The sequence below is a fragment of the Cupressus sempervirens genome, chromosome 9 (assembly GCF_028749045.1).
Source record: "Cupressus sempervirens isolate cs-2001-9-10 chromosome 9, ASM2874904v1, whole genome shotgun sequence".
In the NCBI taxonomy this organism is placed as follows: domain Eukaryota; kingdom Viridiplantae; phylum Streptophyta; class Pinopsida; order Cupressales; family Cupressaceae; genus Cupressus; species Cupressus sempervirens.
In genome coordinates, this window is record NC_143126.1 from 465,275,666 (window position 1) to 465,288,131 (window position 12,466).

Consider the following 12,466-nt stretch of genomic DNA (forward strand, 5'->3'; position numbering starts at 1 on the left):
ATTTGGAAATCTCCATTTATGACTAAACTTCAACTTTAATCCTGACCATTGATTGAAATTGATCTCAACCGTTGATGAATTTCAGGAAAGTCTATTTAAGAGACCCTCATCTCTTCATTTTGAAAGGTTGAATGAGAATTTGCTTCGAATTGTTCCTGGAATTCATACTCACATTTGCTCATATTCACATACGCAAAGATCAAGTTTGACAGAAAGTTGACCATATTTAACCACGGTTGACTTGAGTTGACTAGTTTGAAAAATAATTTTGAAATAATTAAACGAAATTATGTAATTAAATGGAGTACTTACTTCTAATTATTTAAACAAAGTTATTTAATTAAATGAGAAGCCATTCCTAATTCATTAAATGAAGTTATTTAATTAAATAAGAAAAGTGTCTCTAATTAATTAAAAATTATTTAATTAAATAGAAAATGTAATTATGAGAGCATATATCATTTTATTAAATTAAATATCTCAACAAAATCTCTCTTCAGTTCAAAAAAGAAAATTTCCAGTTCACTATTGATAAAAAATGAGTTAAATCAGTTAACTCCTTTTTGTACTGAAATTGAATCAGTTAACTCCTTATTTTACTCAAATTAAATCTGTTAACTCTCTTTAATTTGGAAATCTTCCTTTATGACTGAACTTCACCTTTAATCCTGACTCTTGATTGAAATCGATCTCAATCGTTGATTAATTTTAGGAAAGTCTATTTAAGAGACCCTCATCTTTTCATTTTGAAAGGTTGAATTAGAATTTGAATCAAATTGTTGCTGATATTCATACTCACATTCGCTCATATTCACATACGCAAAGATCAAGTTTGACCAAAAGTTGACCAGATTTAACCACGGTTGACTTGAGTTGACTGGTTTCAAAAAAAATTTTAAAATAATTAAATGAAATTATTTAATTAAATAGAGTACTTACTTCTAAATAATTAAACAAAGTTATTTAATTAAGTGAGAAGCCACTCCTAATTAATTAAATGAAGTTATTTAATTTAATAAGAAAAGTGTTTTTAATTAATCAAAGATTACTTAATTAAATAGAAAAGGTAATTATGAGAGCATATCTCATTTTATTAAATTAAATATCTCAACAAAATCTCTCTTCAGTTCAAAAAGGAAAATTTTCAGTTCACTGTTGATAAAAAATGAGTTAAATCAGTTAACTCCTTTTTCTACTCAAATTGGGACAATTAATTCCTTATTTTACTCAAATTAAATCTGTTACCTCCCTTTAATTTGGAAATCTCCCTTTATGACTGAACTTCACCTTTAATCCTGACCGTTGATTAAAATCTATCTCAACCATTGATGAATTTTAGGAAAGTCTATTTAAGAGACCCTAATCTCTTCATTTTGAAAGGTTGAATAAAAATTTGCATCGAATTGTTGCTGGAATTCATGCTCGCATTTGCTCATATTCACATACGCAAAGATCAAGTTTGACCAAAAGTTGACTTTATTTAACCACGGTTGAATTGAGTTGACTAGTTTCGAAAAGAATTTTGAAATAATTAAACGAAATTATTTGATTAAATGGAGTACTTACTTCTAATTAATTATACAAAGTTATTTAATTTAATGAGAAGTCATTCCTAATTAATTAATTGAAGTTATTTAATTAAATAACAAAAGTGTCTCTATTTAATTAAAAATTACTTAATTAAATAGAAAAAGTGATTATGAGAGCATATCTCATTTTATTAAATTATATATCTCAACAAAATCTCTCTTAATTTCAAAAAGGGAAATTTCCAATTCACTATTCATCAAAAATGAGTTAAATCAGTTAATTCCTTTTTCTACTCAAATTGAATCAGTTAACTCCTTATTTTACTCAAATTAAATCTATTAACTCCTTTTAATTTGAAAATCTCCCTTTATGACTGAACTTCACCTTCAATCCTGACCGCTAATTGAAATCGATCTCAACCATTGATGAATTCCAGGAAAGTTTATTTAGGAGACTCTCATCTCTTCATTTTCAAAGGTTGAATGAGAATTTGCATTGAATTGTTGGTAGAATTCATACTCACATTTGCTCATATTCACATACGCAAAGATCAAGTTTGACCAAAAATTGACTAGATTTAACCAATGTAAACTTGAGTTGACTAGTTTCGAAAAGAATTTTGAAATAATTAAATGAAATTATTTAATTAAATGAAGTACTTACTTCTAATTAATTAGAAATTTATTTAATTAAATGAGAAGAAATTCATAATTAATTAAATGATGTTATTTAATTAAATAAGAAAAGTGTCTCTAATTAATGAGAGATTACTTAATTAAATAGAAAAAGTAGTTATGAGAGCATATCTCATTTTATTAAATTAAATATCTCAATAAAAAACTAATTTAGTTCAAAAAGGAAAATTTTTAGTTCACTATTGATAAAAAATGAGTTAAATCAGTTAACTCTTTTTTCAACTCAAATTGAATCAGTTAACTCTTTATTTTACTCAAATTAAATCTGTTAACTCCATTTAATTTGGAAATCTCTCTTTATGACTAAACTTAACCTTTAATCATGACCGTTGATTATAATCGATCTTAACCGTTGATGAATTCTCGAAAAGTCTATTTAAGAGACCCTCATCTCCTCATTTTCAAAAGTTGAATGAGATTTTGCATCGAATTGTTGCTGGAATTCATACTCACATTTGCTCATATTCACATATGCAAAGATCAAATTTGACCAAAAGTTGACCAGATTTAACCATAGTTGACTTGAGTTGGCTAGTTTTGAATTTTTTTTAAAAATAATTAAACGAAATTATATAATTAAATGGAGTACTGATATCTAATTAATTAAACAAAGTTATTTAATTAAATGAGGAGCCATTCCTAACTAATTAAATGAAGTTATTCATTTAAATAAGAAAAGTGTCTCTAATTAATTAAGGATTACATAATTAAATAGAAAAAGTAATTATGAGAGCATATCTCATTATATTAAATTAAATATCTCAACAAAATCTCTCTTCAGTTCAAAAAGAGAAATTTTCAGTTCACTATTGATAAAAAATGAGTTAAATCAGTTGACTCCTTTTTCTACTCAAATTGAATCAGTTAACTTCTTATTTTACTCAAATTGAATCTGTTAACTCTCTTTAATTTGAAAATCTACCTTTATGACTGAACTTCACCTTTAATCCTGACCGCTGATTGAAATCGAAATGAACCGTTGATGAATTTCGGCAAAAGTCTATTTAAGAGACCCTCATCTCTTCATTTTGAAAGGTCGAATGAGAATTTGCATCGAATTGTTGCTGGAATTCATACTTAGATTTGCTCATATTTTCATAAGCAGAGTCAAGTTTGACCAAAAGCTGACCAAAATTAACCACGGTTGACTTGAGTTGACTAGTTTCGAAAAGAATTTTAAAATAATTAAACAAAATTATTTAATTAAATGGAGTACTTAGTTCTAATTAATTAAACAAATTTATTTAATTAAATGAGAAGCCATTCCTAAATAATTAAATGAAGTTATTTAATTAGATAATAAAAGTGTCTCTACTTAATTAAAGATTACTTAATTAAATAGAAAAACTAATTATGAGAGCATATCTCATTTTATTAAATTAAATATCTCAACAAAATCTCTCTTCAGTTCAAAAAGGAAAATTTCCAGTTCACTATTGATAAAAACTGAGTTAAACGAGTTAACTCCTTTTTCTACTCAAATTGAATTAGTTAACTACTTATTTTACTTAAATTAAATCTGTTAACTCCCTTTAATTTGGAAATCTCCCTTTATGACTAAACTTCACCTTTAATCCTGACTGCTCATTGAAATCAATCTCAACTTTTGATGACTTTTAGAAAAGTCTATTTAAGAGATCTTCATCTCTGCATTTTGGAATGTTGTATGAGAATTTGCATCGAATTGTTGCTAGAATTCATACTCACATTTGCTTATATTCAAATATGTAAACATAAAGTTTGACCAAAAGTTGACCAGATTTAACCACGGTTGACTTGAGTTGACTAGTTTCGTAAATAATTTTGAAACAATTAAACGAATTTTTTTAATTAAATGGAGTACTTACTTACAATTAAATAAACAAAGTTATTTAATTAAATGAAAAGCCATTCCTAATTAATTAAATGAAGTTATTTAATTAAATAAGAAAAATGTCTTTAATTAATAAAAGATTACTTAATTAAAAAGAAAAAGTAATTATGAGAGCATATCTCATTTTATTAAATTAAATATCTCAACAAAATCTCTATTCAGTTCAAAAATGGAAAATTCTAGGTCACTATTGATAAAAAAATGAGTTAAATCAGTTAACTCCTTTTTCTACTCAAAAAATATCAGTTAACTCCTTAGTTTACTCAAATTAAATCTTTTAACTCCCTTTAATTTGAAAATCTCCCTTTATGACTGAACTTCACCTTTAATCTTGACTACTGATTCAAATCGATCTCAACCGTTAATGAATTCTAAGAAATTCTATTTAAAAGACCCTCATCTCTTCATTTTGAAAGGTTGAATGAGAATTTGCATCAAATTGTTGCTAGAATTCATACTCACATTTGCTCATACTCACATACGCAAAGATCAAGTTTGACCAAAAGTTGACCAGATTTAACCACGGTTGACTTGAGTTGACTATTTTTGAAAAGAATTTTAAAATAAATAAATAAAATTATTTAATTGAATGGAGTACTTACTTTTAATTAATTAAACAAAGTTATTTAATTAAATGAGAAGCCATTCCTAATTAATTAAATGAAGTTATTTAATTAAATAAGAAAACTGTCTATAATTAATTAAAGATTACTTAATTAAAAGGGAAAAGTAATTATGAGAGCATATATTATTTTATTAAATTAAATATCTCAACAAAATCTCTCTTCAGTTCAAAAAGGGAAATTTCTAGTTCACTATTGATCAAACATAAGTGAAATCAGTTAACTCCTTTTTCTACTCAAATTGAATCAGTTAACTCCTTATTTTACTTAAACTAAATTTGTTAACTCCATTTAATTTGAAAATCTCTCTTTATGACTGAACTTCACCTTTAATCTTAACCATTTATTGAAATCGATCTCAACCGTTGATAAATGTCAGGAAAGTCTATTTAAGAGACCCTCATCTCTTCATTTTGAAAGGTTGAATGAGAATTTGCATCGAATTGTTGCTGGAATTCATACTCACATTTGCTCATATTCACATACGCAAAGATCAAGTTTGACAAAAAGTTTACCAGATGTAACTACGGTTGACTTGAGTTGACTAGTTTCGAAAAGAATTTTGAAATAATTAAACGAAATTATTTAATTAAATAGAGTAGTTACTTCTAATTAATTAATCAAAGTTATTTAATTAAATGAGAAGCCATTCCTAATTAATTAAATGAAGTTATTTAATTACAAAAGAAAAGTGTCTCTAATTAATTAAAGATTATTTAATTACAAATAGAAAAAGTAATTATGAGAGCATATCTCATTTTATTAAATTAAATATCTCAAAAAAATCTCTCTTCAGTTCAAAAAGGGAAATTTTCAGTTCACTATTGATAAAAATGAGTTAAATTAGTTGACTCATTTTTCTACTCAAATTGAATCAGTTAACTCCTTATATTACTAAAGTCAAATCTGTTAGCTCCTTTTAATTTGGAAATCTCCCTTTATGACTGAACTTCACCTTTAATCCTGACCGTTGATTCAAATCGATCTCAACCGTTGATGAATTCCAAAAAAGTCTATTTAAGTGACCCTCTTCTCTTCATTTTGAAAGGTTGAATGAGAATTTGCATCGAATTGTTGCTGGAATTCATACTCACATTTCTTCATATTCACATACGCAAAAATCAAGTTTGACCAAAAGTTGACCAAGTTTGACCAAAAGTTGACTAAGTTTGACCAAAAGTTGACCAAATTTAACCACAATTGACTTTAGTTGACTAGTTTCGAAAAGAGTTTTGAAATAATTAAACGAAATTATTTAATTAAATGGAGTACTTACTTCTAATTAATTAAACAAATTTATTTAATTAACTGAGAAGCCATTCCTAGGTAATTAAATGAAGTTATTTAATAAAATAAGAAAAGTGTCTCTGATTAATTAAAGATTATTTAATTAAATAGAAAAAGTAATTATGAGAGCATATCTCATTTTATTAAATTAAATATCTCAACAAAATCTCTCTTTAGTTCAAAAAGGGAAATTTCTAGTTCACTACTGATCAAAAATGAGTTAAATCAGTTAACTCTTTTTTCTACTCAAATTGAATTAGTTAACTGCCTATTTTACTCAAATTAAATCTGTTAACTCCCTTTAATTTGGAAATCTTCCATTATGACTGAACTTCACCTTTAATCCTGACCGTTGATTGAAGTCAATCTCAACCGTTTATGAATTCTAGGAAAGTCTATTTAAGAGACCCTCATCTCTTCAGTTTGAAAGGTTGAATGAGAATTTGCATCGAATTGTTCCTGAAATTCATACTCACATTTGCTCATATTCACATACGCAAAGATCAAATTTGACCAAAAATTTGACTAGATTTAACCACGGTTGACTTGAGTTGACTAGTTTCGATATTTTTTTTTGAAATAATTAAAAAAAATTATTTAATTAAATGGAGTACTTACTTCTAATTAATTAAATAAATTTATTTAATTAAATGAGAAGCCATTACTAATTCCTTAAATGAAGTTATTTAATTAAATAAGAAAAGTGTCTCTAATTAATTAAAGATTATTTAATTAAATAGAAAAAGTAATTATGACAGCATATCTCATTTTATTAAATTAAATATCTCCACAAAATCTCTTTTCAGTTCAAAAAGAAAAATATCCAGTTCACTATTGATAAAAAATGAGTTAAACCAGTTGACTCCTTTTTCTACTCAAATTGAATCAGTTAACTCCTCATTTTACTCAAATTAAATCTTTTAGCTCCCTTTAATTTAGAAATCTCCCTTTATGACTGAACTTCACCTTTAATCCTGACCCTTGATTGAAATCAATCTCAACCGTTGATGAATTCTAAAAAAGTCTATTTAAGAGACCCTCATCTCTTCTTTTTGAAAGATTGAATGAGAATTTACATCGAGTTATTGTTGGAATTCATACTCACATTTGCTCATATTCACATACGCAAAGATCAAGTTCGACCAAAAGTTCACCAGATTTAACCATGGTTGACTTCAGTTGACTAGTTCCGAAATAAAATTTTGAAATAATTAAATGAAATTATTTAATTAAATGGAGTACTTATTTCTAATTAATTAAACAAAGTTATTTAATTAAATGAGAAGCCATTCCTAATTAATTAAATAAGAAAAGTGTCACTAATTAATTAAATATTATTTAATTAAATAGAAAAAGTAATTATGAGAGCATATCTCATTTAATTAAATTAAATATCTCAACAAAATCTCTCTTCAGTTCAAAAAGGGAAATTTCAAGTTCACTATTGATCAAAAATGAGTTAAATCAGTTGACTCCTTTTTCTACTCAAATTGAATCAGTTAACTCATTATTTTACTCAAATTAAATATGTTAACTACCTTTAATTTGGAAATCTCGCTTTATGACTAAACTTCACCTTTAATCCTGCCCGTTGATTGAAATCGATCTCAACCGTTGATGAATTCCAAGAAAGTCTATTTAAGAGACCCTCATCTCTTCATTTTGAAAGGTTGAATGAGAATTTGCATCAAATTGTTGCTGGAATTCATACTCACATTTGCACATATTCACATACGCAAATATCAAGTTTGACCAAAACTTGACCAGATCTAGCCACGGTTGACATGAGTTGACTAGTTTCAAAATTTTTTGAATTACTGAAAAGTCTATTTAAGAGACCCTCATCTCTTCATTTTGAAAGGTTGAATGAGAATTTTCATTATGAGGTCGCTCCTCACACGTATTTATTAAATATGAATTTCTCTGTCAAATCTTTTGTAGGAGATTTGAACGGATTTGGAGTAATGTTGTAGGTTTTAGATGTCCTTATGAAAATTGAGATCAACAGATACATCCATGCTTTAATACTTTACAATTAGAGAATTACTATGTTGTCTCGACTATTTAAAGCATTAAATTTCACTAACAATAATGCAAGGTGTTTCACTTAATGATGATGTTATTGACTTTGTTACCTCAATGATTATTCTCGTATTTAATCTGAATTAATGAATAAGTTATATGTCATATTGATGATGTAATTTCTGATGATTAAATGGGAGTAGAAATGAATTAAATAGTTAAGTAATTGAAGCATTATGTTCTGAGTTCGCTTTGATCCATCGTAGCATAATGATACATTATTATTATTTAGATACTCATGGCTCAAGATGTCGAGACATTATCTGATGCTTGAACATATTTTATTATCTCATGTTGTGTTATGTTACTTTTAGATATTTGATATTCGTCATTTAAGGTTTTATGTATATGTATGTTGATGAATTAAGTAAAATGTAGGATTAAAACATTGATTTTGGAATCTTTATGATTAAGGATATAAGTAGGATGAAAGAAACCCTGATTAATGTATGTTTCAATTTATGTGAACTTTTGATTCGTATATACATATGTACATGTGATTTTACGGGACTACTAATGTGTGCAATGAGTGTGCAAATATTTTAGCCGAGATAACCGATGGAGGAACATAACTGATCCCTATGTGCTAATTTTGGGAACCTTTTTGTTCTTAATTAAATTTATTGTTAGATGTATGTATGTATCTTTTTATGATCAGTACATATTAATGTTCGTAACTGTGTTCTTATAGTGTCACTTGACACTCATGAATTTTTTCATGCTTTCCAGTGTGCTATTAGGGTTCACTATGTAACCTATCGACCTAAGTCAGATTAGGTTGGTGTCTTTTGCTAATTTGGTTCTTAATCGAGTTTAGACACCCTTAATTCAAATTAGTACTTAACTTGCATTTTAGAGTTGTTAGTTGGTCCTAATTAATCTTTAGCTTTTGTTTGGCTCTCAACCTATTCTTAAGGTTTTAAAAAATGAAATATTTATACCCAAGGGGTATGGGTTTGGGTTGGGGGTCTTTTCCAACCCCTAAGCCCCTTTTATTGACTTTTGAGATCACTCAAAAAGTCTTTTTTTGCCTTTGTGCGAAAATTGACTATGGCTACCATGAGTTACATCACCTCAACTCCACTTAGTAGTTAACCATAGTGTGGGTTGAGCTAGGAGCTTCTAGATTTGTAGGTGGGTGAGAGAAGTTATTGCTCCTTTTGGTGGGTGAGTTTGATGCTTATTTATAAGCCCTTCTTGGAGTAGTCTAGGTTATTACCCAATCTCTACATTTAGAGAGGAGTCTTGGAAGATTGAAGCAAGGAAGGGAAAAGCTTTACTCAAACTTGTTCATTAGCCATTACCTCTTTGTGCAGGTAGGAATTCTCATCTCCCTTGTTTAGATTTCATTCTTGTTTCATGCTTATGCTACCTTGTTCTTGTTTCAATGTTTGTATGTTGTGGGTATGTTGGCAAGATTTGAAAATCATGTTATTTTTTGGATGATTTCCTTTCATGTTTATGTTTGCAATTTTGAGATTTTTCTTGCATGGGTGTTTTGGTATTACTCACCCTTGAAGAGGGTAGAAGTGACCAATTTTGAAAAAGGTCTGTTTAGTCAGACTCCAACCAGTGTAGAGTCTCTTCTCAAGATGAAAAGAGGGAGAAAGGGTAGGGTGTTATGGGCCCCTACCTATCAGCACAAACCTTGTATGATTATGGTATATTGAAATGGAAAAACGAAAGTTCTTGGTATATAGCTCCAATTGGGCATCTGTTTGCTGTTGTGCTTGATTTCTCCTGTTTGGAAGAATCCACCTTTCCCTAGTTTTGATTCATTGTGAATCCTATTGTGTAAACCATGTATGATTATGCTTGTTTGATTGTCTCTTGGTTATGCTTGGTTATCACCCGATCAGATATTTGTTTCCTCCATGATTTTAGAGATGTGTTGCAAAAAATATTATAAATCTATTGATGAGGATCATGAAGAAAATTCAATTATAATGTTGAAATTTGAGATTGATATCCTATGTAAATTGGTATTTCAAACTTTGTTGGATTGGCAACCAAGCCGAGTTTTCTTCCTGATTCTTTTCTGGCTGAGCCTTTGAATAAGGTTTGCCAATAAAATTGGTGTTTGAGTAAAATTGTTTATCTTGTGATTTAATCGTAATTTCAAATTAGATCGATGTACATCAGGAATAAGATGATTTGATGATGGTTTAATTGAGTAAATTTTCAAGTTCCTTATATGTTCAAATGATAATTATGTTAAAGAAATTTTCGTTTGAGTTGTGTTTAAATTTTCTAATTATACATGTGCATGAGGAAGTTAAGTGAATTTACTTGAATACTTGTTTATCACATTTAATCCTATTGTCCCTTCTAAATTTAAAAAAATAACTTATCCTCATTAATTAAATAAGAAAAGTGTCTCTAATTAATTAAATATTATTTAGTTAAATAGAAAAAGTAATTATGAGGGCATATCTCATTCTATTAAATTAAATATCTAAACAAAACCTCTTTTCAGTTCAAAAAGGGAAATTTTCAGTTCACTATTCATCAAAAATGAGTTAAATCAGTTGACTCCTTTGTCTACTCAAATTCAATCAGTTAACTTCTTACATTACTCAAATTAAATTTGTTAACTCCCTTTCATTTAGAAATCTCCCTTTATGACTGAACTTTACCTTTAATCATGACAGTTGATTGAAATCGATCTCAACCGTTGATCAATTTCAGGAAAGTCTATTTAAGAGACCCTCATCTCTTCATTTTGAAAGGTTGAATGAGAATTTGCATCGAGTTGTTGCAGAAATTCACACTCACATTTTCTCATATTCACATATGCAAAGATCAAATTTGACAAAAAGTTGACCAGATTTAACCACGGTTGACTAGTTTTGAAAAGAATTTTGAAATAATTAAACAAAATTATTTAATTAAATGGAGTAATTACTTCTAATTAATTAAACAAAGTTATTTAATTAAATGAGAAGCCATTCCTAATTATTTAAATGAAGTTATTTAATTAAATATGAAAAGTGTCTCTAATTAATTAAAAATTATTTAATTAAATAGAAAAAGTAATTATGAGAGCATATCTCATTTTATTAAATCAAATATCTCAACAAAATCTCTCTTCAGTTCAAAAAGGGAAATTTCAAGTTTACTATTGATAAAAAATGAGGTATGTTAGTTAACTCCTTTTTCTAGTCAAATTGAATCAGTTAACTCCTTATTTTACTCAAATTAAATCCATGAACTCTCTTTAATTTGGAAATCTCCTTTTATGACTGAAATTCACCTTTAATCTTGATTGTTGATTGAAATCGATATCAACTATTGATGAATTTTAGAAAAGTCTATTTAAGAGACACCCATCTCTTCATTTTGAAAGGTTGAATGAGAATTTGCATCGAGTTGTTGCTGGAATTCATACTCACATTTGCTCATATTCACATACGCAAAGATCAAGTTTGACCAAAAGCTGACCAGATTTAACCATGGGTGACTTGAGTTGACTAGTTTTGAAAAGAATTTTCAAATAATTAAATGAAATTATTTAATTAAATGAACTACTTACTTCTAAGTAATTAAACAAAGTTATTTAATTAAATGAGGAGCCATTCCTAATTAATTAAATAAAGTTATTTAATTAAATAAGAAAAGTGTCTCTAAGTAATTATGAGAGCATATTAAATTTTATTAAATTAAATATCTCAACAAAATCTCTTTTCAGTACAACAAGAGAAATTTCCAATTCACTATTGATAAAAAATGAGTTAAATCAGTTAACTCCTTTTTCTACTCAAATTGAATCAGTTAACTCCTTAATTTACTGAAATTAAATCTGCTAACTCCCTTTAATTTGTAAATCTCTGTTTATGACTAAACTTCACCTTTAATCCTGACCACTGATTGAAATTGATCTCAACCATTGATGAATTTCAGGAAAGTCTATTTAAGAGACCCTCATCTCTTCATTTTGAAAGCTTGAATGAGAATTTGCATCGAATTGTTGTTGGAAATCATACTCACATTTGCTCATATTCACATACGCACAGATCAAGTTTGACCAAAAGTTGACTAGATTTAACCACGGTTGACTTGAGTTGATTAGTTTCGAAAAAAATTTGAAATAATTAAACGAAATTATTTAATTAAATAGAGTACTTACTTCTAATTAATTAAACAAAGTTATTTAATTAAATGAGAAGCCATTCCTAATTAATTAAATGAAGTTATTTAATTAAATAAGAAAAGTGTCTCTAATTAATTAAAGATTATTTAATTAAATAGAAAAAGTAATTATGAGAGCATATCTCATTTTATTAAATCAAATATCTCAACAAAATCTCTCTTCAGTTCAAAAAGGAAAATTTCAAGTTTACTATTGATAAAAAATGAGGTATATTAGTTAACTCCTT